The 27,765-nt window shown below is 40.0% G+C and overlaps 1 protein-coding gene across 9 annotated transcripts in view; it reads left to right on the top strand.

Annotated features, from left to right (window-relative positions):
• The first annotated feature begins 19,449 nt into the window (after nt 1-19,449).
• NUCB2 (nucleobindin 2) overlaps nt 19,450-27,765 on the top strand; it is a 67,755-nt gene continuing 59,439 nt past the window's right edge. For 7 of the 9 annotated variants that reach the window (XR_010918450.1, XR_010918448.1, XR_010918449.1 and 4 more), the window contains exon 1: nt 19,450-20,325. The gene's annotated coding sequence lies outside the window, so the exon portion shown is untranslated. The remainder of the gene's footprint in view (nt 20,326-27,765) is intronic. The other 2 variants (XM_067540685.1, XM_067540679.1) reach the window with 2 other exon arrangements.

Genomic DNA, 27,765 nt, shown 5'->3' with positions numbered 1-27,765 from the left:
GAAAAGGAACTCCATTAAAAGAGCAATGTGTTGTTCTATGTTCATAATATCTCAACAACATCCACATTAAATGTGCTCATTTTACACCCCCTGCCTTTGTACCATTAGATATATTCAAGGAGGGCTCCCATCCAGCTTTTGGAACTAATCTCCTAGGTGTTATGTGTCCAGTAGGGGTTCTCTTATATGTAAGGTGTTATGGCACCAACACCTTTTTGAGCAGTCAAACTTTCAATGATGAGTGGATCCAATCAAGTGGTTCTGCCTTCAGAATGGTAAATACTTGATACAAGCCCAGCTTGTAGGTAGGACAAAATTACTCCATTCTTATTTGAGCTGATGAGGGGAATGTTGACACAGCCCATAGCTTTGTTTAGGAAGTCATAATTATAATGATCTCTGTATACCTTGGGTGAAAGAATGATGTCACCCTTAAAGTATTTATGATACAGGAAATCACTGATGTGAACATTGAAATACTGTACACGTGTATAACCAGTGTCACTATTTTGTCACTGTATATGCTATCAGTGATACACTGACAAAATATCTAAATTGCCCTGTACCTTTTCAGGGCTTCTTTTGCAAACACATGTTTTGTAAGGGTAGATTTGTGTGGCAGAATGATTGCCAGTAAAAGCTGGTCCTTTATTAAATAAAAATTGAAAATTCAAAACATACGTTAACAAACTTTTGTCAATATAAAAATATCTTTTAAGAATTAACTCTGCCACTGCTATGCTCACCATCCTTGACACTCATAGGATACTTTAAGCTTGGTTCTCATTTATGTTTTGTCTTAACTACATATTTATTTCCTCTGTGGTTTCATATTACATCCTTTCAATTATTTAAATACAGTTAATTTTGTAGGAAAATTAACATTGGTATTTTATGATACATTATTAATTACAAATGTGGATTTATGAACTTCTAATTAAACAAATGGTCAGCTGACTGGAACTAATTTCTCTCAAAGGCATATTTAGCTTACAGGGTCTGATCCAATATCCACTGAAGTAAATGGAAGTGTTTCTTGGTATATGGCATTAGTTCTCTTTGTTAAAAATAGGAATGGTTCTAGCTCCAGATTCAGAGCTGTATTTTAAAAAACATACTGTTCAAATTCTAGGAGTGTTTTCATTTGTGGTCCTGTTATGATTGATAAACCTGATATAAGCAGTTTGCAAATTGCCTTTCCTCTGACAATATTCAAGACACAATAAAGCTTTCATGTATGCCCAGTGTAAAAAGACAAAATATGTACATAAAAATATATTGTTAAGTTTAGATATTAAAATAGAAAAATATTTCAAAACCTCTAAAAAGTTATTCCTTAGTGTCTTTTAAACAGCTATGCACAACCTGTTCAGGTGACTATCTTACCTGACCAAGATCTTAGCTGTATTATCTGTATTGCTAGCTATCTTTTATTAAATACTGAGTAAGCTCAAACACCATTGTGAGTTGAACCGCACCTAACCGAATGGGAGTTTGATATTGGAGACACAGTGATAGTTAAGTGCCTGAACCTGTTTCCATCAAAATCAGTAGGAAAAGGATTAGGACATAATATAGGAATGGGGAGCATAATGTGCCAGTCATGCAAACCTAAAGTTCTAATACTGACATTTGTACCAGTAATTGGGAACAACTGCTTTAAAAATAGGAGATTAGATCCATAGAGCTATTCTGATTTGGAGCTGAGTATTTGACCCAATACTGATTTAAAAAAACTAAAGATTTGATGCAGTTTGGTTCTTAGTTTGTATTGTGTACACACAATATAAAGGAGAAGGGGAAAAATCTTAATTATACCTTCGGACCAGCCATTAAATAAAATATATTGTTTTATTTTTCTCAAATGGACTACTCACGTGAGGAAAGTTACTCATCTGCATGCAGGATCAGGACCTTGTTCAGGAAAACTGTAAGATCCATTTACATTTGGGCTAATGGTTAAACATCTTAAAGGCATGTAAAGTTATATTATCTTTTGGATAACTAGCTTTACAGATGACAGAAATAATTACACGTTAAGAAAATATTTTCAAAGGCATTCAACAATTATTAGCTAGAATAGTTGCAATTCACTGTTTTAGAGTTAAGTCTTTTTTACCTTACTAATGCAAATAGTCCAAGTGCTCTCACTGGGACTCTTCAAGAATGTAACCTGAGCAGGATTTAAACCTGCATGTCTGCCCATTTAATTAGAACTTGTATAAAAGCTTCAGTTAGGATTTTTTTTTAAAACGAACATAATTTTAATCTAATTCCAGCAGGGGGAGACAGGTTCATTTTGGACTCCAACAGATTGCATTACTTTATAAAAAATATGCCTGCAGTACTTTGTGTTTTCTTAGTTTACTTTCTCTGAATGCCTTTTCTTGAATAATCTTTGGCTTTTTTATAGATACTCACTTTGCTTGTGCTCTGAAATTTGTGTGTGCTTGTCGGGTTTAAATGCACGCTGCTTACAGTTGCAGATGTTTATTCAAGTGAATGCCGCTATTAATATATTATTGTGGGTTTCTTTCGGAGTGGGGAGGGGAATGCAGTTTTAGTGTCAGGTTGCTGATTGATTTGGAAGAGGATAATAGATTGGGATTACATTTTGTTATAGTCTCATTGCTATGCAACAAACTATAGCTTTTTCACTATCAGTGTATGTAGTCTGTCTACCTATGGTACATATATGAATCCCATCAAAATTATAAACATGAAGAGGACTTGGGTTGGCCAATATAAAAATATATTATTGGACAGAAAAATAAAAGAAAAACAGCATTCTGCTATGCAATTAAAAGAATGACAGTGGATTCAAATGAAGGTAGATTTAAAAGAAACAAAATTCTGTAGAGTATTACTGAGGGTCAATCCCTTATATGCTAAGTACATGCACATTTTTAGTGACACTACAATGCAGTACGGAAAGATAGGACAAATAGTGGATATTCATAACAGATTGTACTCATTATTTAGCTTAATAGTTAACCTAAATAAATTATGTCTAGAAGGATTACTAAACTGGCACCTTGTGATAAATACAAATAGTAGAAAACATTTTATCCATTTGTTTCACAACAACCAGTTCATTGGTATAGTTTGAATTATAATCATAAGGCTTTTCATTTTATTTGCTTTTTCACATACCTTTCATTTTACAAGCGGTTAATAAAAAAATGCTAACCAGAGGAGCAATAAACATCATTTATTGGATATCAATGAAAGGGTACAACTATAGAGATTTATAGTGGTATTCCTTGCTTAAAGGCTCTAATTAAGAATGTAATTTCTATATTTAAAAAAAATTCTGAATACACACTTAAATGTTAGAAATATCAGGAACAACAAATCTAGTCTTCACGGTTTTGGTGGAGAATTTCCTGGATGTCTCAGAGTACATGTACTGTGAGCACTCAAACTTTTAATTGAAGAGGCAGGGTACCTGATCTTCAACAAAGAAGTCTTTTGTTGCAAAATGCTAATCACTAATGTTAAACAGGCATTAACAAAAACAGAGTTTTGAACATTCTTCGGTCACCAATGAATCTTCAAGGGCAGACATGATCTCAATCACTAATGTCAAAATATACGCAGGGTTGGGTGTTTTTGTCTTTTTAATACAACAAAATTTGTTACCATGAAGAAAAATAAAGAACAAGCTCAATTTTTATTTTTATTTTTTTAATTTGCAAAAAGAATAAACATTGAGGAATGTTAAAGATAAGGGATAAAGTAATGACAGCAAGGGAATGGAGGGAGATGAACTATGTAGCATAGTTAAAAGGGTTATGATTAGGTGAAATGGGTTGAAGTTAAAGAGACATTTCCCAACATTAGATCTATTAATGTGGAATACTCTATAAATGGAAATAGTGGGATATTACTTGAAAATCTGAAAATAGCATGGACAGAACACTAAGTGTACTTATAAGGAAGAATTCTGCTTTGCAAGAATAAAGGCTGGATGAACTAAAAGGGCTTTTTCATTTCTAGATTCACTGAGCTCAATTCAGCCCTGGGGAGCAACTCATGGGGTGAAATGTAATTGAAATTAATGGGAGTTTTGCCATTGACTGCAATGGGACCCAGATTTCCCCCATGGAATGAAATGAAGTTACAGCAACACTCAATCTGGACTTGAGTTTATATTATATTGTCTACATTTCCCTGTAACACAGGACTCTGACATTATTGTTTTTGGTGGAGTTAAATATGCAGAAGCAATAGCATCTGTTGCAGGTAATATAATCCTTGGTGGCTTTATAACAGTTTATATTCTTGTCTTTTATCACTTTGTTCACTAGATCCTGGGCATTGTTCAACAGAAGCCCTGCTGATTTTCTCTTGTTAGCAATCTAGGTGCATTGCACAGATGTTTTTAAAAAACATTTGACCTTAAGTAGATGAGACTTGCCTCAGCTCCTTTTTTGTAATAATACTTTCAACATATATAACCCCTTTTATGCAAGGATTTCAAAGAGCTTTACAAATGTAGGTATTATTATCCCCATTGTATAGATGGGGAATATGAGGCAACATTGACATCAAACATTTTCAGACATGTCCACTAGTTTTGAATGCCCATCTTGAGAAACCTTTGGGCCATGCAAGAGGAGTATCAGTGCCTCTGCAGAGTGGTCATGGAGCTGTTTTGTAACTGTCAGTGAATATCTCTCTTCTCTATCCTGCATATCTGTCCTCATCCTAGTTCAGCTTCTCGGACTTGGCACAGGGCTCTGGATTTGTTGTGGGCTGACAGAAAAATCATTGACTTGTTAATATGCTGAAAAGTTAAAAAGTTGGCCTCCATTTTGCTGTTGATAGTATTCTTTTCCTAGCTGTTAAACACCAGTACTGCAACCAATGGGGGAAGCCAGGGTACATTCTTAACATTCCATTAGGTTTATAATCAACACCATGACTGGATTTCTGTTCAGCACAGTTACCAAGTGTTCTTTGCTTGACAACAATGGAAACAACACTGGTGGCAGGGCCCTCAGACTTCAGATAAAGCAAGGAGCAGGATTCTGGTAGCTGTGGCTCAAGTCACTGAAATTTGCAAGCTTACTCAATATTTTAAATTTCTCTGACTGGTTTTAAATATTATGGAACAAAGAAAATATCCTACAGGAAAAAGCACCTCTAGTTCTTTATACTTTTATTTTGCTCACAAAGATTTTGTGCTCTGCTTAGTTGTTCTAGGTCAGGAAAAAATGTGACTCTCTCCCATCCCACCCCAACTATATCACTAAACCACAAGGGAAAACATGCTGCATTAGATAAAGGTACATATGTAGGTATATAATAAAACTAGAGAGTCACACAGTTTGTTGCTGCCCCCCCGGCTGGGCCCTCACCCCTACTATGGCTGGGCAGCTTGTGCACACTCCAGCCAGTCCCTCCTGGTGGGCCCCTTTGCGCTCCATTCTGGTCAGACCACCCTCTCACGCCCTCCCCCCGCCACCAGCTGGCACCTTGCCATGCTGTGGTCACTCCCCCCTAGTCAGAATCCTATTTATTTGGTGAAAAATTGGAAAACTGGAAAGTTCAGGCGGTGAGGCAAGTCAGTGTGGGGGTGAAAAACTCAGCTGGGGTGGGGCAGTGTGGGGAGGGGGTTAAAGTGGGTTAAAAAGGGCCCAGTAATTCTTACCTTAGTCCTTATTGTAACATCACTGCTTCATCCCTGTAAGCAGAGTCACCAAATGATGATTTTAGTGGAAAGTAGGCTTTTCCAGTTTTCCAATTTTCACCAAAATCAATAGGGTTTTGCCCATCAATGCCTAGAACGTTCCCTGAAATGTTGGAATTGATCAGATGTAGTTTTCAACGGATATCACAGACTAACAGAGAAATGCCCCAGATTTTTGAGTACTGGACTTCACTTCTCTTGGTTAATGATAATACTTTGCAGTTATATTGTGCTTTCCAACTGAGAATTTCAAAGGGCTAAACAAACATGAACTAGTAAAGCCTTACAGCACAACTGTGAAGTAAGCAATATTATTTGCAGTATAGACAGGGTAAACTCAGAGAGGCAAAAGGCCTGACTTCAGAACTATGGAGCATGCACGCACGCACACACGTCCACCTCTGAAAAAATGAGGCCATATGCGATGTGGTCAAGGTCACAAAATCAGCAATAGTTAGGAATAGTATCCAAGTGTCATAGTTCACAATCTACTCCCATGTTCTCCTTCCCTAGATACAGCAACTCCTGTTTGCCCTCGTCACGATTACTTTCCCTGAATGGTTTAAGACATCCTCTTGATCTATGAATCTCCTTTCAAATGTCAAAGCGGTTTGAAAATTAAGTACGCTTCTTGAGCAGAATGACAATACTGCCATTAATCCACTATTAGGTTTCTTGAACAAAGCATTTCTTATATAAGCATTCAGTTATTTCACCACCTGGTATTATGGGCACCTAACTTGCCTAATTTTTCAGGGTTAAAACAAAACCTCTTAACACTATGAAATATTGTTACTCATGAGTAAATATTCATTAAGCAGTAAAAAACAAATGCTGTATTTTTTTTTTTAAGTTGAGTATGCACAGAGGGGAACATGATATATGCAGGCTGGAGAGGACAACTAATACCATTGCAAAGGCACTGCTTACCTAATGGCAAAAGGCAGGCAGATATGCCGATGGAGGTATGGCTGTTCATGAAAGCATTTAAGAACTCATCAAATTGTATGACCTTCTCTGATTATTATAATTATAGGGATGAGCTCTTTGGACTGTTGTCACAGCTGATGATTTGCAAAAATATGATGCAAATTTGACTGAGTTTGAAATATCTCAAATGAGTAAGTAACAGAATCTTCAGAGATGTGGTCTACTTACCAATCTTACTGTTGCAGAAGTCAGAATATTCTGATGTACATGAGACAGCAGTTCCCTCAGATATTTAGTACTATGAGCCTAGTGTGGCAGTCCTTACTGCAAAGGGAGTTTCGCCTCAGGCCTGAAGGGTCAGGCCTTATTGCTGTATTTGATCTACTAAAAAGAGTGGACACCGTTTGATAATTTCTGCTGGGAAAGTTCTTTGAAACTTCAGAGAATAATGTTAATTAAAAGGAATATATGCAACTATATAACAATATTCGTCCCCATCCCTGCAGGTACAGAGGCCCCTACATTGTTCAACCAGTGTGATTTCTCTTGTAGGGTAGACAAGGGAATTATTTTGGAAGGCTTTAGAGGGTGTGTTCACACCCATAATGGAGAGCTCTGCATGATGTTGCACAATAGGATTTGGGGAGGGGCATGAGCAAAAAAATTCACTGATACCCAGATCTTGCAGTCCTTCCATTACTAGGGTCATAGAGCCTACTCCAGGTCTTAGACTGAAGTAGCAACTCTGCTGTTACAAGAGGCTTTTTTGGGTAGCCTAATCCTGCAGTCACAATATAGGCAAGACACCCACTGAACTCAAATTGCTTGCACAAGTCAATTTGTCTATGACTCAGTTTACCAATCTGTAAAATCTGCGTAATCCCTATCTCATTGATGTGTTGTGAAGTCTAAGGATGTTTGTAAAGTGCTTTGAGATCTTTTGATGAAAGATGCTGTTTTACCTGGTTTTTTTTGTTGTTGTTTTTTTTTAGGGGTTGGTAGTAATGTATGTGTTGACCAAAAAGGCTGTGCTTGCAGTTATCAAGAGTTCTGGCTGTCCTATTCTGTTTTAAAAGATATATTGTCTCATGGACACTTCTCCCTTTCATGATCCTGTTAGTTTCCTTTAGTCCCATTCACAATTGCATAACATCTCTGTGGCAACTATAGCAAGTGCTCATAAGTACAAGTAATGCATATTTATTAAGCTATCTCCCTTTAGTACTTGCTCTGTACCCTAGATCATGTTACTAACCTCTTTATTCCTCAGTGTACCAGTTTGTGAAGGAGGTATGATAATGCTTACTAATGCACAGGGATGGGGCAAAACTTAATATTGTAAAGCACTTTGTATCTAAGGCATCTGTACGTACAATGTATGTAATGTCATTGCTGTTCTTAGATAATATATCTTCGTAATTAGCTGTTTGTTGGTCTTTTAAAAAACTGAGTTTTTAATATTACTTACATTTATTTAGTGCCTGCTTCGGCAAAACATATTCGTACAATGATCCTACTGTCTTCAGTTGCAGGAGCATGGTCTGTAATCTTTATTTGTTTCTATGAAAGTTTCTGGGTGCCCTTCACCTCTTTTTTGCCTCTCAAATTGATGTCAGCAGCATAACGTCTGTAAAAGTCATGTATGCTTGCCAGAATTAGCAATCAGATGCTAAAGTAAATCTTCATATAGATTTTCAGTCTTTTGGAATGAAGCTCATGCTGTTCAAAGCATGTCAGATAAATATGTCAGTTTTCCCACACCTGGATTTATAGTCTCACTTATGTAACATTGGGTTATGATTTATTTCCATTCTTCTGCAGTTGGTGGAAGTGTATATTTCCATTTCCTAGTCCCACACCTTGACACAAGCAAGGAAACTACAGAGCAATGCTCCCTCTAATTTTTTTCCCTTTGTTCACAGTGAGAATGAAATTTTGATTCCTATGAACTTGTTTGAGTGAGGAGGGTGAGTGAGGGGGGAAAATGTACACAAAACAATGTCAGACATATTTATTAACAGAGAGTAAGACTCAGTGATTGATAGCATATATAAGAAATAGTAGTTGAAACAAAGTAAAATAAATCCCTAGCCATTTGTGTATGATAGGCTTTATGTAGGTCAGTGTGCAACATGCAAGTGATGTGCTAGAGGGAATTTGTAGGAACCCCTTATTCAAATTCTGCCACAGAACTGGAGGAAAAGTAGGAATGATTTCCCTGCCTCTGATGGAATCACCCCTTGCCAGAGATTATGTATCCCTATGCCTCATATTTTCTCTTCAAAAGTGTTTTTGTTTTGCCTTTGATGTAGAAAAGATAGTTCCTTTTGATTAGCAGCCTCAAAACAAAAACAAAAGAAATGCAGAAAGGAGCAGAGCCCTGGCTGCTACAATAAGGTCCCCTCATCCCTAGCCAGCTCAAATTACATAAGTAAACACGGCTATACAGTTAGTATACTCAGCATATTTTTCAGGAACAAAGTAATAACATTTCCAGCAAAAGACACAATGTGCTTTGCCAAACACTGTTTCCTCCCTCCTTGGTTATGCAAAAACACATGAATAGATCTTCTGATCTCTTACCATTCTTCTTGGCAAACACACACAATGAAAGCAAATCTGAATTGCCAATTCATCAGTGGTTTTCAATATCACTTTGAAAATGTAAATATTTTCAGTATTTCTCTAATATTTCTCACAAACATACTGGATGAGGCATTGGACAAAACAAGGAGGCTTGTGCATTGTAGTGTGTCTGGAAAAGCCCTGTAAGGGGCTTCTGGGTCTGAAATGCATGCTTTTCCTTGGATGAATTGGTCCTGAAATTGATAAAATTTGCCATGATTACTGTCAATGAGTTAAAACGCTACATGAAGGAATCAGTTCCCCTAGGATCATTTCCACAGGGTACAAAAATAAAAGACCACACTTTTTGGTTATCAGTTTAAACTCCCTTCCAATACTCTCTCTCCTCTCCATCTGAGATTTTAATTGTTTTTTTAATTAACCCTAAAATCAGCCAGAAGCCTTTATTATTTCTGTTGCAATAGCACCAAAGGACTCTAAAAAGAGCTTAGGCATTGTATAAAGAAATAGAAAAAGGCCTCATTCACACCTCGTGTAGTTGTACCACAGCAGAGTGAGGGCAATGTCAACGAAAAGTGCTACCAAATCAGAATGGTAACATTTTTATGCCTATTTTGCACTGGTGTAACTGGCTACACAAGGTGCAAGACAATGACAGATTCAGGCTCAGGCAATCCCTGCTCCAGACACCTCAGAATCCCACTATTTCCCCATGTCCACAACCCAGCTCAAGTCTTTACAGCATGTTCTTCATTTTCTACAAAGAAGCCTATGAGGGATCGTAGTTTTGCTGCCCAGAAATGATTGTTATAATTGGGTGACACCAACTTCCTCATAGAACTTGGACATTAGCAGTTGTTTATGCAGTGTATGAAGCCTTAAAGAAATAATTCAATTATGAAAAATATGTAAGTTTCACAACATATGAATTGAACAAAAACAGAGAACATAATAAAATATTTCCATCGAGTATTATTTATGCAGCATACAAAATTATTCTGTGCACCTTACAGGACACAAAGAAGATACAATTTCAGCTCTAAAGGGTTTACAATCTAAAGCTCTGATCCTGCAATCAGATTCAGTGTGGATGTGGCTGCAAAACTGGGGCCAAAATAAGACAAAATTACAACATACAAGCAAAAAATATGTGAGGTGATGTTAGGTACGTCTTGTTTTATTATAACATAGCACTCTCTCCTTCCCTTCTGAGCTTGTACCCCAGCCTCTCTGCTTACCCACTTCTGAAGTGCCCCAGAATAGATATGTGCATTCTGTCTTCCCCACACCACAAGTTTAAGAGCCAATGTGTATGTGTGGGTAAGGATAGCTAATCACTGGATTATCCAATATATATTATATATATATATAAGAATATATCCAATTTGAGAGAAGTACAGAACAACCCATTTTAGAAGAAACAGTTGCAACTTTTTAAATATGCACTGTAGTTTTTTTGGGTTTTTTTTTTTAAAGGCTATAGTTTTTGACATATTTGACGGAGATGTGGCCCTGGCCAGACATTCAGGTACCATCCAACTGCTTTATAATGACCAGGGTGCCAGTTAGGGCACACCCCGCTCCCCAAAGTTTCTGCACTTGTTCAAAGCTCCATAAGCTGTGTAGTCAGGGGACCATGGCCCAACCACTGTTTAAGCACTGGTCCTGTACTAAATCAGTACTGCTGTTGCCAGAATGGTCTGGAGAATCACTCCGTGTGATTGCAGTGCCACTGAAATCTGACCCAGCTGCCCGTCCATCCAGATAGGTGTACAAGCTAAATTTCAGAGAGTGATGTTTTGACCTGGCACAAGGGGAGTTTGTTTTTGTAGAACAGAGTGCAGGGGAGTTGTCAGCTGACAACTTGACTCCTGACAGCATCAACTCAGGCACTGTGTGGATAAGAGAGGAGACTCCCTGGTTGAGGGAAACTTGGAATTTCTGTGGAAGGAAGGAAAGGTGGGGTGGGGGGTTGGGAAGGAAGAGGCAAGTGGGGCCTGGAAAAGGGTTCTGACTGGGAGGGGGAGGGCAATCAGGGGTGGCGACTGTAATTTGCCCTCCCAAGGCATATCTGAATTGGCTTCACTGATAATGACTGTGGCATTATCTGAATTGCCAGTGATCTGGAAAAAAATGTAATAAAAATAATTCAGAGAGCAAATGAAAGAAAAACTTGTGCGAAAACTGAAGTGTTATATTTTCTTTCAGTTAAACATTTATGATTCTCTTATTCCTTGTCGCTTAGGGTGGGATTACTATGAAATGTACCAACACTGGGCATCCTTTCACCCCAAACTTTTTTTATTTTTTGTAATATTTCCATTAATGAATATTCAGAGGCTTAAAAACGCTGCTGTTTATTTCTTCCCTCTCTGACCATATTATCCTGATCTCTGAACTCCTCCATTGGGTTCCTGTCTCTTACCACACCACTTCAAGCTCCTCATCCTCACATACAAAGCCCTACATAAATTTGCCCCAACCTATATCTCTGCTCTTTCTTCTTAATCTCACTCCTACGCTTTATCCTCTTCTCAATCCCTTCACTTTACTGCTCCCTTTGTCTGCTCTTCTGACTCTTACTCTGTGACTTCCTCTTATGTGCCTGGAACTATCACTCTCTTTCCCCCTTCAAATACCTCCTTAAAACCCCCCTCTTCAAACAAGCCCTCCTTTCCATTAATAATCTCCATGCTATGTCCTCCTGAACACATCCTAGGTCTTCTCTTATTTATACTGTATGCTCTTTAAAGTCAGGAACATGTCTTTCTGTATGTAAAGCACTGTGTATAGGATGTAATAGAAATGTAATAATAATCATCATCAGCATCAAAATAAACTCTGATCATCTACAGTATTTGTACTGAATTTATTTTAAAAGACATAATTACCCACGTAAGACTTCCCTTCCTAATTCCAACTACTATCCTAAAGATGTGAAATCCTGATTCAGCAATCCATTCCTATCCAGCAAGGCATTTAAGTACATCCTTTGACGAGAGGCAGATTCTTAAAGGAATTTAAGAACATGCTCAGAATTAAGCATGCATCTAAGTGCTTTGATAAAACAGAGATGGACCTAAACATGTGCTTAAGTGCTTTGCTGAATTGAAGCCTAAATTCCTATCTTCCTATACAGTTCAGCTGCTTATAAATTTTGACTCTTGTAACTCTTAAAGAGAAAATATGTTGTGTCTATATGCATGTATCTTCCATTAGAAAGTGAGTCAAATATAAAACTCAGATCAAACTCTGATTTGCACATTTGCTTTCCATTAGTAATCTCTGTACATGAAATTTCATTTACCTGGAATTTTTTTTTTAATATGAAAACTTTACCCCAGAATTAGAGCTATAAATTTAATCCTCCTTTCTCCATCTAATTTTTTCTTCTGAATTTTAAATTAACAGTATGTCTTGGGTTTTTTATGTTGTTTTCTTAGTTACAGCAGCTAGAAATACCAAAATTCTTTTATAATTTTAAATGAATGAATCCCAGTGAGAATGTGTGTACCATGTCTTTAAGTCTGTAGCAGGAAGCCAGCCAGGAGCGTGCAGGAGAAGGTTATAGGCAGATGCTCTACACTGAATCAGAGAAAGAGATAGTAGCTTAGCTTTAGACTGCTCCTTGGGACAGGAGCAGTCTTTTTCTTCTCTGTTTGTACACCATCTTGCACAATGGGGTCCTGATCCATGACAGGGGCGTCTAGTCACTACTGCAATACAAATAATAAAATAAAAATAATAGTATGGATAACATTTTTCATTTTTCTAATAAAACCTTTTCTCCAGTGTTAGAAGAAAAGGAGTTGACTCATGTCCATCACCTTCAAGTTAACTAGTATAACATTGTTCTCCTCACTAGATGCAGTTATTGGATTGTGACAACTTCTGCTCCTCACGGACAGAGCCAAGCTAGCACCATTTGGAAGCTATTGCTCTCATTGTTTCCTCCTTGGCATCACAAGTACCCCTGAAATCTTCCAAAGGAAAATAAGCAGGTCATCCACGGCTTGCGGAAGTCTATATAGATGACATCTGAGTTTATGACAGACAAAGTGAGTGAGATAATATCTTTTATTGGACCAACTTCTCTTGGTAAACAAGACACGCTTTTGACCTTACAAAGACCTCTTTTTCAGGTCTGAGTTTATGGGAAAATCAGAGGAGAGTATCACAGGGTTAAAAAGTTACAATGTCAACTGAGGCTGCTGAATTTTAAAATAGAGAAAAAACTATGGTATAATAAATCCAGCTATTGTTCTTAGGATATGTGATTGATAAAGAGGGTGGAAAAAAAATCTAGAAAAAGTGAGATATGGTTGACGTGCCACTGTTTACAAAATATCAGAACAGATGCATTTCTTCAGTATGATGACATTTTGAAGCAAATTTATACTTAATCTAGCCTCAAAAAGTCAAGCTCTTTCTGAACTGCTTAAAACTGAACTCCCTGTGAACAGAAAGCCTGATTACCTAGCACATTCATACTGCAAGCTTCATACATCAGGGCCTCACACAATGCTGGAAGAATGCTTAAACATCAGGGTTGTGTTCCAAGATAAGCAAGGACTGAAAATGTACAGTGGAGTCCTGCAGAAGGAATAGAGTGACAAAATGTGAATAATCTCTCAGCATTATCCACTAGGCCTTAAAAAACCCCCAAAACCCCCACAACACTGGACCTGTGGGAAGAAAAGGGGTGTACCCGTCTGGTAGCCATTAATTATTTTTCTAGATTTGTAGAAATTCTATTTCTTACTACATTCCCAAGTCAACAGGTCATCATAAAGTTAGAAGGCATTTTTGCTTGTTTTGGAAGAAGTAACCATTGACAAGGGGCCAGTATGCCAGCTCTGAATTTCAAGCTTTTGGGATATGGTCTGATTTGAGGTATTTTACTTCCAAACCCAGTTGTCCACAAAGGCACGCACTGGCAGTGAGAGTAGTATAGATTGCTACAAGAATTCTATAACTAAAGGAGGGCAACCACACATCAGTTACTAGAGTAAGCTCATCAGCTTACTCCCCCGCCCGGTGTGATTTCCAGAGTAACAGCAGCTCAGGTGCTTGTGTGTCAACAAGGTAAGAATAATGCTACAGATGTTACAGGTAAATCTTCCTCTTAAGCAGCCCTGCTTAAAGGAAATGAAGTTAAGAGATGTAAAATCTAAGATGTCTCAAGTTTTCTTCTTTAACTATCAGAATGCAGCCTTATGCTTACCCATGTTTAAACTAGGAGATTGAGTTCTGTTAAAACCCAATTAAATTACTGTGTAACCCTAGTAGCAATGGTACTCATGCCAGAGTTTTAGTGAAAGGAGAAAATCCTGCTGAGAACAGCCCTAAACCTGTACAACAGGAGACTACATCCCCTATAGGATTTGATAATCGAAGTGAATCAATTTGACAAAACTCTCCTAAAGGCCAGAAGATGACCACATCTGATCAAGTGGTGATGCCAATGACTCATTTGGATATATACTTTAAGACTACTTATATATGCAAAAAGCCTGCTGGTGGTGAACATGTGCACTTTTTACTCAAAACTGTAGCAGGATAGGACTGGGGAAGATACTAGGCACGGGCTTTACAGTGAAGCAGGGAGAGCGCGCAAGACAGAGAATATAGGCCACATCCTGACTTGGTGTAACTCCACTTACGTCAACTCATACACAATTAGATGTGAACCTATGCAGAATCATGTTTTACTGATGTCTCCCTCCCAATAATTTATCGCATTTTCACTAGTTCAACCATCACCACCTGCACATACTGTCAACAATCTCTCTCCAGGATTGGATTGATCAAGGAATTACGGATGGGCCTTTCACATTTACATTCAGTATTTCATTTCCAATCCATGTTTGTAGTGATGAAAGTCTATTTGGTGGCTGTTTGGTGGCCTATGGAAAATAAATTTGGCAGTCTTCAGTTCAGTTCAGTTCCTAGCAGACTATTGTGCATGTCACACAAAACGAGCATCACAAGGACACTAATTGGTCCTTGAGCTGTCCATTATAGCAGAGAAGCCAGGATTATAGTTATGGAGAATGAACTCTCCTCTCACCAAGAGGTGGTTTCTCTATGTCAGGACTGAGGCATACTATCAGAGTAACACTACTTTCACTGCTGCTGTTCTCTCCCATAGGGCAGGGACGTGGGAAAGGGAAATTATTTTAGCAACAGTCTTGAGGGCACTTATCCATTCTGTGAATAAACAGAGGACTGCTTTTTACATGTTGAAATTTCTCCCCCCTCTGACCCTAAGTAAATGATGCTAACTGTAACCAATGGGAAAAATACTATGTTTGCCACTGCATTTACCATGGAGTCAATCACTGAGTTGAAAGAAAAGATGCAATGGCAGGAACTCATTGTTTACACTCCTGGGGAACTTTATAAAAAAATATTTTTGAGAGAGCAAGAGCATGTGTGCACTCTGATGAATATAAAGAGCATACCGGTGTACATGAGCCCTGTAAAAATTCTCCCCAGCTACTCTGAAATCCTGGAACACAAAAGACTACTGTGGTCAAGGAAAGTCCCTTCCCTCTGCTTTGCCTTGTTAAGTCTACAATTCAGAAAAGTGCTTCTCATGATGAGGTAACCGCTTCAGTAGCAATACAGCAGCACTTGTCAGTTTTCAAGTCATGAGGACTCCTGCAAATTGTAGTCCAGTTCAGTGTGTTTAGGATTTCCAAAGGCTTTTTGTTTGTTTTAAAAAAAGAATAAAACAAGACCTCAAAATTGAAGGTACAGTAAAAATACAAGAGGACTGGACCAAACTGCAGTGACCTGGAAAATGTAAAGCACTGATGGATGCAGCCAAGAAGTGGAAAAACTGTCGTAAGTATAACACCATCTTGTAACCAGGAAGAGAGAAATAGCACAGAAATAAAATGGGAAAACATAATGGAATATCTTCCTCCATTGTATTAAAAGTGAGTTCCTGCACTCAAGCATAAGGACTTGTCTGCACTGACACTCTGGGGGAAGTCTCACACTATTGCATTAGCACTGATGTAGTTCCACTGGTGTTTGGATTGCTAGTGTAGACTGATCACAGGCATTTTTATCATGTCTTCTACATCTGTGCTTGAAGAGCTTGGTGTACTGTCTGATTACGGGAGATAACACCTAAAAAGCCACATGCTACACTATAGCCAAGGGAGGGAGTGTGGTAACAACAGTCATCATCTGAGTTTGTTACAACACAATTTGTGGTATATATGGGTCCAACCACATCCCTGTAACGAGCTTAAAAAGACCCAGTTGCACTATAATTTTTAACCCATGCTGTAACAAAGTCACAGGCCAACCATGTTATAAAAGTATCACCTGAGCTACATATACTTGAAGTGCAAATGGTACCTTAGGAGTGGGATTCCCAAAGGTATTCAGGCACCTAACTCCCACTGCTTTCCATGGCAGTTAGGAACCTAAATACCTTTGAGAATTCCACAAGGGGTGGTAGGGCTCCGTGCCCTCTATCCCCCAGGTCCCACTATATGTTATTTACTCTCTCTTCTCCCCAAGTTGGTGGCTCTTAGGGGAGCTCTCTGAAGGCAACTGCCCACAGGCAGACAGTTGCCAGCTCCTCTTCCCTTCCTTTTGTAAGGGGATCCAGCTGGAAAGAGCACCAGTCTTTCAGGCAGACTCTGGATGTTCTGCTTCAAGGACTCAATCTCCCTGACTCCATTGTCCCTTTGTGGGGTTTACCTTCTACTGCTCATTAGCATGGAACAGGCCCAGAGGAGCACTGTTAGCCTCCTCCATACCGATGTGAGGGCATGTCCTTTCACACCCACCCTTAGATGTTTTCTTTTCTGCCTTAGCAGCTGTTCCAGGGGATTTATACAAGATGATGGTAGTTTAGTGCACATATTCAGGGCACAACCGTGCTGCCTACAAAACAATCCTGCTGGTGTGTCCTGTGATGTCTGTGTGCCAATCAAGGTGGGCTGCTGCCTGCCAGTGCTCATTTATTATGACACTGCAATTTACACTGATAAAATGGGGGTTACAAATTGAGATGTTCTTCTTGTCCATGTTTTTTCAAGCATCACAACCTACTGACACTTAGATTCAGACTCTAGAGACAGAAGGGACCATCGTGATCTAGTTGACCTCCTGCACATCACATGCCACAGAACCTCAAACCCCCACTCCTATAGTAGGCCCATAACCTCTGGTTGAGTTATCAAATCCTCAAATTTTGTCTTAAACACTTAAAGTTACAGAGAATCCAGCATTTACTCTAGTTTAAACCAGCCACTGACCTGTGCCCCACGTGGCAGAAGCTGGCAACCCCCACTCCCCAGGTCTCTGCCAATTTCATCTGGAGAAAAATCCTTTCCTGACCCCAACTATAGCAATCAGTTAGACCTGAACACCTGGAAAAGAATTATCTGTGGTAACTAAGAGTCCTCCCTACCCAGTATCCCATCTTCCCACTTCAGTTAGTGTTGTAAACCTCTTATATTAGACCTGCTGTTTAGATTTTAGAAATACAAATGGGTCATATAGTCATTGTAGTACACACAATATAAGTTTAATAAACCCCAATTCTTAGGTGAATGAAATACCTGATTTCATTTCCCTATGAACACACTGTAGACTTGGGATAATTTTCTATCACAGTGAATTGTTAATAAAATATATATTTGTGATTTTCCCATAATTGGCATACCCCAGTCTTCCAGTTGAAAATACTTACTTGTGTAAACAGGTGTGAATCCTGTTTTGGGACTAAAGTTATATTCAAAGGAATACTTCAAATGAAAACAAGGAGGCTTTGAAGAATATGATCACTTCAGATTTTTTTTTATATTTGTTAAAGCATGTTTGTCTCAACCTTCAGATAACAGCTCAGTTTCCTCTTTTTATTCCTCTCCCCAATGAAAGTTATTGAACACATAAGTTCCAAGTTATATTGAAAATGTTTTCTCAAATCAGATAATGAAAAGGCAGAAGAACCATTTTTCAAATGTGAAAAACATCATGAACAAAATCTTGTAATCTAGCAATAACTAATATTTTCTTTGACAATTATTGACAGCTCACAGTTGTTAGACTTTTATTATTTAGCCTTATATTTATAGGGCAACTTCATTACACAAAGTTTATACTTCTAGCTCTCTTTCAAATTGATAAACATGGAGCCTGAGATTTCCAAAACCACCTAAGAGATTTGGACACTCAATTCATATTAAAATTAATGGTAATTGAGTCTTGAAATCCTCTTGGCAGCTTTGAATATCTCACCTGGATTGTATGCATTCCACTATAAACCTGTTCTGTCTCAGTTGTCTTTATTAATTACTACATACCTCGAACACTGCTAACTTTATTTATATATGCAGTGTTGTAGTTGTGTCAGTCCCAGGATATTAGAGAGAAAGACATGGTGGATGAGGTAATTATTGGACCAACTTCTGTTGGAGACAGAGACAAGCTTACACAGCGCTCTTCTTGACCTCGAAAGCTTATCTCTAAGGGTTACCTACCCATGGATCAAGGTAAAGCAAATATTGCAACAAAACAAACAAACAAACAAAAAAAATACAATCTCTACACTGGGAGCCATTAATTGTTTACAGCTAAGGAAAACATAATTTAGAAGAAAGATGTGTTTTTCCAGAGCTAGCCTTCAGTATAAAGCAGATGAGTCACTTTTGGGGGACCTTATGGACAACGTCTTTATTTTACATTTGGAATTAACAAAATTGCACATTTGGAACCAGATCTGAAAAGATGCTGAGTGAGCATGCTCAACTTTCAGGAGACCAGACCTGTGAATAATGATCCCTCTAAAAGGTGAGGGCAGGTCTACACTTAAAACACTGTGACTGCAGCAGCAGCTGTAGTGCTTCAGTGAAGACTCTACTACTACTTCAATGACAGGAGACCTTCTCTCTCCGGTTCACATAGTTAATCCAGCTCTGCTAGAGGCAGTAGCTCTATCGACAGGAGAAGCCCTCCTGTCACCATCCTGCTGTCTACACCAGGGGTTAGGCTGTTATAGCTGCATCTCCCAGGGGTGTGGATTTTTCACACCTCTGAGCGACAGTTACACGGATGTAAGTTTACGGTGTAGACCTGGCCTGAGTCTCAGTAAAACGGAGCCCATGGTTTAGGAACAAGCCGAAGATCTTCCACGACTGAAGGCTCTACATAAACACAAAAGTATTATGATGAGAAACCATTAACCCTCTTGCTGGGCAACATCCTCATCTCACCTCCCCCCGGCCCCAAACAAATAAGCCCCTCACGGGGAGGACAGAGCTGTTTGAGGGATGCCTTTGTTGAGTCACTTCATGCAACAGGTTCTTCTGTGGGATGAGCGTCTGGGGCCAGCAAACCCCTCGCCCCATGACTCCCAGCATGCAGGGCCAGCAGCAGCAACCTTCCCCCTGCCACGGCTTCCAGCCCACAGACCCAGCAGCAACCACCTCATCCCAGGCTCCCAGCCTGCGGGTTTAATCACCCCCCCCCCCGCTCCGCGGACAGGGGGAAACAAAGGCACGCTGGGGCCAGGCGCCCAGGCGAGGGCTCCGCCCACGGCAGCAGCGGGGAGGGGAGCTCGGCCTGCGGCCGGCCAGACCCCCGCGCCCTAGCAAGAGGGAGTCGGGGGACGAGGGCGCGGCTTGGCCTGGCCTCCAGGCGCCCGCTCAGCCCCGCCCAAGAGCACCCGAACCAGCCGAGAGGTGAACGAGCCCCGCCCCCTCCGCCAGCGCCGCCGCCACGTACCTTCTAACCTCCTCCTCAACCCGCCTTGAAAGCGTGCTTTGCCACCCGCGCAGCCTACCCCGCGGCCCTGCGGCCGCCCAATCGGAACCCTACGCGATGCCCAGGAGGGGGTCAGGCCCGGCCAATCCGCGCTGCCCCGGAGGCGGGACCTATTGCTATAGGAACCGGAGCCGGGTTTGCCGAAGAGCGCCGAGTGCTGCTGCTGCTGCTGGGGTGCGGGCGAAGCGGCGGCAGGGGGAGGATCGGGCCGGGCTGGGCTGTCAGTGGCGGCTGCGTGCGGACGGAGGCCTGCTCGGAGCGCTCCCTGGCTGAGAGGCAAAGCAGCGCTGGCTCCTGCCCCTTGGGACCAGAGGGAGAGAAAGGTGAGATCCCCCAGCCTGGGCTCGGAAGGGGAGGGGGGTTGTGCACCGGGCTCTGCTGGGGTGGCCTGCGGGTTGGGGCAAAAGAAAATGTAGGGTTGAAGCTGAGGAAAACTTCCTGCTGGTGAGGTCTGCTCATTGGGGGTGTAGGCTCCCCCAGGAAAGCAGAGGCAGCCCCAGCCCTGGGGCAGGGTGCTACAGAATTGGGATGGAGCAATCCTGCGTTGGCAGGTGGGATGGCCTATTGGGTCTTGCGCTGATTTAATTTATGTGATTCTCTGAAAAAATACTTGCCCCCTCCTACTACAAGTTGAGGGAAAGGGCTAATAGTGGGTTTAAAAAAAAAGCTGCTGTGCTGGTGTGCTATCACAGATCTGACCTATAATATAGATGCTTATTTTGTTACCTGTCGATACAGTACACACTAATTAATCTGCATGGTCAAACTCCTGCTCTACAGTATATGTAAAAACCTCTGGCTCTCACCAGATAAGGAGAAAAAGTATGTATTGAAAATGGTTACTTATATTTTATGGTGTCGGTAGGTAACAAACTCAGTTATCCAAAATAGCCATGATAGCTGAGAGAATTTTCAGTACATGTCAGAGAATGTGACTTTTTTGTGTAGCAGGGAAGTTTTAGATAACTAGCAGATGTTCTTAGGGACTGTCCCTGTTCATACTCATCTATGCAGTGCCCATTGAAGAAGTGAGTTTGAAGAAGTGACACTTGAGCAACCCATGGATGTGTGTGTGTAAGCAGAGCTAGTTTTAACATAGTGACAGGATGGGGCTTACCTTGTAACAGCAGACTGTTGATGGACGGTTTATTGTGTAATCACAGTGAGGACTGTGGTTTGCCAGTTCTTCCAGGGAACCAAATATCCCCAAAGCTGCCTTTATTAAAAATACTATAATTTTATAACATAATGGTCCAAACCACTACTGGTTACAATAGTGCTACTGGTGTTGTAGGCAGCTAAGATACACTGCAGTGTTCTATGGGCTAACCAAGTATGCAAAGGAAATATTTCAGAAGAAAAAGTTTGATCATGTCTATGAAAATGTCCATTTCTTTTGAAACATTCACACGAACACAACTGTGTGGCTTTCAGAACAATTTGGGTGTGAGACACATTTCAGTGTGGAGGGATGGGGGTTTACATTGCCACTACCTGTAAATATTATTTGTGAGAAAGATAGCATCCAGTATTTTCAAACTGAAATCATCACAGCAGAAAGAAACTGTTCCAGTTTACCACCAAATGAGATGATATGAAGGTAGTTTCCTTTAAAAAAATCAATCCGTCAGTCAAAATGGTCTCACAGTGGTCTCGATGGTGCAATCATTCTGGCCCAGATCCCCAGCCCAGGCAGGACAGGCAAGCGCGAGAAAGACTCTTACTCCCCAGGCTACATAGCAGTTGAGGAACAATTCCTTAAAGTTTACTCAGGCCTGTTTCTGGAATAGTTCTTATGTGCCCTTACACAACAGCCCACAAGTGTGCGAAGAAAATCCACATAGCGATGGGTACTTCTGTTCCACCCCACCCCATCCTGCAGGTTGCCACAGAGGGAACTTGCAAAGAGCAAGGTACCACGTAGGCAGTTCACCCATTACACAACAAACCTGCCCTAGTTCAACAGTACAGAATCTCTGCATTCAGAATAGGGGCCAGACGAAATCAAATCAAACTAATTCAGAATTGACTATTATGAAAATAAAGGACATGTATTGCTTAAACATAGTTTTGTTTGTTCAATAATCACAAAACTAACAAAAACAAGGAAACACAAAATTAAGGATTGCATTCTCCCCCTTGGGTCTGTACACAGCTTTCACAAACATTGAGCGTTATGCATGCAATTTTTGCGTTTTAACTTATTTACTTAATGGAGGGTTTGATTAAAGAGCAGCTTTACCATCCAGCACAAAAGCATCAAATATAAATTTGTTAGTTGTGGCTTGGTGCTGTTATGCAGACTGTTAGGTCATATTTACCTTGGCACAAGAAACTGTGTACAAAAACAAAATCTGAGCTCTTAATCATTTAAAATAAGATTTCTTTAAAGAAAGACTTCAAGTTGACTGTAGTGTTTCTGAATATAAAACATTAGCAATATAAAATAAGAAGAGTTATAATAAACTATTTCGGTTTTTTAGACATTCTAGATCTCAAATACATCCATATAACTCCAGTGCAATCATTGTGATTATACAGGTAAAAGTGAAAAATTTGGCCTGCTTTCACAAACTTTTTACATATCACAGATGTGAAAATATTGATCCATATTTCTAGCGATATGCTGACTAAACAAATGTTTTAAATAAAGAAAGATAACGTAGTTCATTGCTAACTTCAAAGCCGCCAGGGTTGCCATAAATTGAACTTCTGAACAATTAAGATGTTTGCCTACTGATGTCTTGTACTTCTATCTTTTTATTTGTTTGCTCAGTAGCCAAAATAAATGTGTCAGAAGCTTTTGTAATATCCATACTAATACTATACAATATACATCCCTATATATACTATATGGGAGCATTCGGGCTCTGAAACTGCTTGCCTGTAGCCAAAGTCACTGTAGTATTTAGTGCCATATCCTGCTCCTATTGAAGTTGATGGCAAAACTCACATTAACTTGAGTGGGCCCAGGATTTGGCTCTTACAATGTACAATGGAAAGGTCACTGAAAGAATTAAACAATTTTTATCATGTTAGAACAATGTCAACTGTAATTAAGCCCAGATGTTTTTCTACATAATAAATTGCGGTTTAATAAACGGGCTTATGTGTTTTATGACCAATATTTCTCATCATTTATGATTGTCTCTAAGGATCAAGGGGAAGATTTTTAAAGGTATTGAGGCCCCCTAAAGATCCAGATAAGTGCCAAGTGGGATTTTCAAAAGAGTCTATCTGGATCTTTAGGAGCCTCAATATCTTTAAAAATCTAGTCCCAAATCCTTACTCCTACAAGTAGTCTTGTTGTGCCATGTTCTGTGGTCCTCACTGAGCAAAACTTCTACTGAAATCTTGATGAGCTCAGAGTTCAGTTTGTAGTGTTTGAGTGTGATATTGAGAATATGGTTACATATTGGAACTGAAAGTGATTTTGTTGTGGTTCTGAGGATTATGTGAATGTGTTTAGGTGTTATGGTGTTTGATTTGTACTAGACACGTGAAATGAAGTTGTTCCGGATGTCCGTGCTGGCTTAACCAATGTTTGCATTGTGCAACCTTAAATATAATGATTTTTTAGGGGGAAATACAAATTGTGCTGGGAACATATCTGTCATAGCACCAATACAAACCTGCCAAGAAGTCAGGAAGTCTTCAACATAATATTGATTTTGAACTCAATAGGAGTTTTGTTCAAGTCAGAGCTCTAGATCTAGCTCATTGAATTCAAAAAGATTACTTTTATGAGTAATTGGCCCCAAGAGTATAAGCACATCTAATGACACTGAGTGGGAGTCAGGACTTGTCTACACAGGGATGCTTAGGAAAGTTAATCTGAATTCAGTAAAGATGTGATTAGTTAAATTGCATTAAAACCCTGCATGGACATTCATTTTCAGAATTAATTTGGCCCTAATTTGGTTTAGTGAATTCAGATTAACTTTCCTGTGTGGACTAACTCTCAGTTTTTCTGGACTAGCTTTCCTAGGAGGAAATAAAAATAACTTGCATGAATTGTTCAAAGCAAAACTAAGAGTTTGCATTCCTCTCAATTAATAAAACAGCCCCATAGATGCTGTTGTTCCTTATTCTAGAGAAATGATGATCAGAAAGCCACTCAGAGGCAGGAGGGATAAAAATCAATGATTTTTTTTTTTTTTTAAATCAAAACATTCGGATTTTTTTAATTGGATTTTTTTGATTTTTTTTTTAAACATCAGTAAAATACTAAATTTCTCTCTCATTTAAAAAATAACAGTTACAATTAAATCTCATCAGAAACATGCTAAACCTACACTTACAGTCTCATAAAAATGAATTAATGGCTCTAGTCTGTCCAGCTTAACTACCAGCTCTTGCTTCTTGAAAATACTGGGCTTTCAGTTTCTGTTTCTCAGCAGACTAAAGTCATGTGCAAAGAAAGACACAGGCTGGGTAGGATTGTTGTTGTTCTGTGCTTATGTGGTGGTGGAGCTGGGCCAAGCAAGGCAGAGGAGTTAGTTAAGAAACTGTCTTAAAGACAGAGGGACAAAACACGGAGGCAGAGTAGAAAGGAATAGTGGAGTGTGGACTGGAAAGAAAAAGGGAAGACATTATTCAGTACACACACAGAGCTTCCTATATTCCCCCACACTTTTGCCACAGAAAAACTGTCATGGCTTCTGGGCGTAAGAGAGACCCTATCTGGGAATATTTTGAAGAAATTCCTTCCCTGGGTAAAAAAGGAAAATGTGTCAAGTGTAAGCAGTGCAAGAAGGAGATGCAGGGCCTACTAGCTAGAATGAAACATTATAATGAAAACTGCTTATTGGGAGAAAATGATGTGGATGAAGATGTGGATATGTCTGAAGAACAATGTGGATCAACTGGTTAGTAACTTAAATAATTCACGTTGCAATGCATCATTCTTCAAGACTCTCTCTATGCCTTTTAGTATAAGTGTAATTTAACAAGTAAATTCCCAAACTATTTGCTATGTTGGATGTTGCTAGAAAAAAAAGTTTAGCTTAGTTAATCCTTATGGCTTGTCTGTCAGAGTTAATAAAATTTGAAAATTAAAAAAAGAAAGTTTAAGGACAGCTGTCAGCTGGCAACTCAGGAGACTGCTGCAATTGCAAATGTGAAACATTTATGTAACATTTAAGATTTAGTTTAATAAAATATAAGTGCTGTTGTGTTTGTGTGATTTAGTTCTTACCATTCCTAATGTACTGCTGCTGCATCTGCAGCTTGACACAGGTAATGAGTATGATGTACTATTTCCTAAATAAATAGAAATCAAGTTATCTAAAAAATTACACAAAGTATACCCTCCTAGATGATGTAAAATGCTGTATTGAGTTGTAAATTAACATGTTTTAGTGATCAGATTTGCACCATTGTTTAAGATATATGTGAAGTAGTATCAGTGGGAAACTTGATTTAAATCAATGATTTTCTTTTGGTGATTTAAATCAGTGATTTACATTGCCTTGATTTAAATCAATCCACTCTGCTTAGAGGCTGTTAGGCTGCCATCATGTATTTGTTGACTTTCTTAAAGTAGTGAAATGTTAATATTGCCATTCAAAAGGAACAGTGCCAAGAAGAAACAAGTAAGTGTCAGTCCTGCAGATCTTTACTTATGAGGATAAGGTCTGGGCACATGAGTAAGGGTTTAGGATCAGACTCTGTATACAAACTGCTGTGATTCCATATGACTTTCTGGTATGGGTTCAAATGGTAACTAATATAAGGCTCATTTGTTTATTATTCCTGTCCCAGATGTTCATGTGTCTGCGGTGCTCTGCAGCCTATCTTAGCAACATCTGGTGAAGTTTTGTTTAGTAATAGTATTGGACTATTGTTGTTAAAATTATATGTATAGTGCTGTCAATGTATGCAAAATACAAGCAAAATAAGGCATGTTCTTTCTGCTGAATAGCTGAGAAGAGTTAGCCACCCTAGAGCATAGCTTCTCAACCTGTGGTATGTGTACTCCTGAGGTACGCGAGACACAGGCAGGGGGTACCTGGGGAAAAATAGAGTGAAGGGGAGGTGGGCAGCAGCTGCTGACTTCTGGGGAAGCCGGGCAGCAGCAGCCCACTTCCCACCCGGTTCCAGCTGGGAGGCGTGTGGCAGCCCCTGGCTTCTGGGAAGGCGGGCGCTTCCCGCCCAGTCACAGCTCTCAGTTGGGAGGCAGGCGGCAGCCACTATCTTCTGGGGAAGGCAGGCAGCAGCCCCCCGCTTCCCGTCGGGTCCCAGCTCCCAGGTGGGAGCCCGGTGGCAGTCTCCTGTGTCTTGCCAGCTGGGATTACAGCTGGATGGCAGCCACCCGCACCCTGGCTCTGAGCCAAGGGACAGCCTCCAGTGCTCTGGCTTGAAGACTAGCAGCAGCCCCCTGCTCACATCCCTGGGTCTCAGCGAGCACGGAAGCCTCCTTTGCCCCAGCTCAGATTGGGTGGTAGTCACCCACCTCCCGGGCTGGCAGCCAGGCAGCAGCCATCTGCAGCTCCCCTCCCCTGCTCAAAGCCCAGTGCCCAGAAAACTTGTCAATTTCACTGCTCTAGCTGAGCAGTGAAATTGACAACTATGACAGCCCCAGATTTCACCAGTTATCCTCTTTCCCTGTCTCTCTCGCACCCCTTCTTCCTTGCAAACCTATGGCAAAAAATTTAGCGCGGCACTTTATATTCCCCAGCATTGGCATGCCGCTCAAAGCCTCCTAGCTTTGGCCAACATCATCTCTAGCCCAGGTACATACTTGAGTCACACACCTCTGGTGTAAAGATGGTAACACTACCTACACTAGCTCTGACATCTGTCATATCACAGCCTTATATACTCAGTCCTTCTTCCAACATATGGCTCACATTAGTCTGTAAATATAAAATCCCATGGAAAATTCAGTGTTGGGGTACTTATTAAAATTTTCAGAAGTTAGGGGGTACTTGCTACTTAAAAGGTTGAGAAACACTGCCCTAGGAACAAGTTGAAAGGATGAATCAGTTTTGGACAGCAGCACTGAGGAGGGGAAGGAAGGACAGATAAGAAGATGCAGTGAAAATTGTGAGAGATGACAAAGCAAAAAACATAAAAACCACAAGAATAGCATTTAACTGAAAGAAACATATGAAGGAAAATTATAGTGCTACCTTTATATTTATTAAGAAATAGTTTTTAATATATGAAAATTACCTTACAAAGTGCTCCATGAAGGTAGATAAAAGATGGTTGCTGCCTTAGAGAACTTACAATTTAAATGGAACATGAGCACACCATGGTGTTCCCACTTCTTTTATAACTTTTAGCTCAGTAGTGAGAGCGCTTACGTGGGATGTGGGAGACCCCAGGTTCAATTCACCCATCTGCCTGATGGGAATAAAGGATTGAACATAGGTCTTTCTGACCTCTCAAGACAGTGTCTTAACCACTGGGCTCTGGGATATTGTGAGTCCCTCTCAATATCAGCTGCTGAAGCTGTTGCACTTTGGATAAATAAATAGTCAGTGGAGCAGGGGGCCAGATAGGTGGGGAAAATGCGTATTTTCACCTAGTTTGAGGATGTTGCTGGTGCTTAGTTGCATGATATGTTGCACTTATGCCCAGTGGCAGAAATTTAGGTGCCTAAGGGACTTTTATGGTGAAAATGTAGGTGCCACAGGATTGTAGGCACCTACAGCTCTAGTGAGCTACTGAGCAGGGGTTTTGAGAATCTCAGGGGTTCGTAAATTTTGGATTTAGGTGCTTTAAAGGGGGAGTTAGGTGCCTAAATCGTTTTGTGG

This window comes from Emydura macquarii, unplaced genomic scaffold (genome assembly GCF_026122565.2).
Source record: "Emydura macquarii macquarii isolate MOO-44397 ecotype Brisbane River unplaced genomic scaffold, CSIRO-AGI_Emac_v2 contig_587, whole genome shotgun sequence".
Taxonomy (NCBI): domain Eukaryota; kingdom Metazoa; phylum Chordata; order Testudines; family Chelidae; genus Emydura; species Emydura macquarii.
Note: the sequence above shows the minus strand (reverse complement) of the source record. Positions and strands in the feature narration are given on the sequence as shown.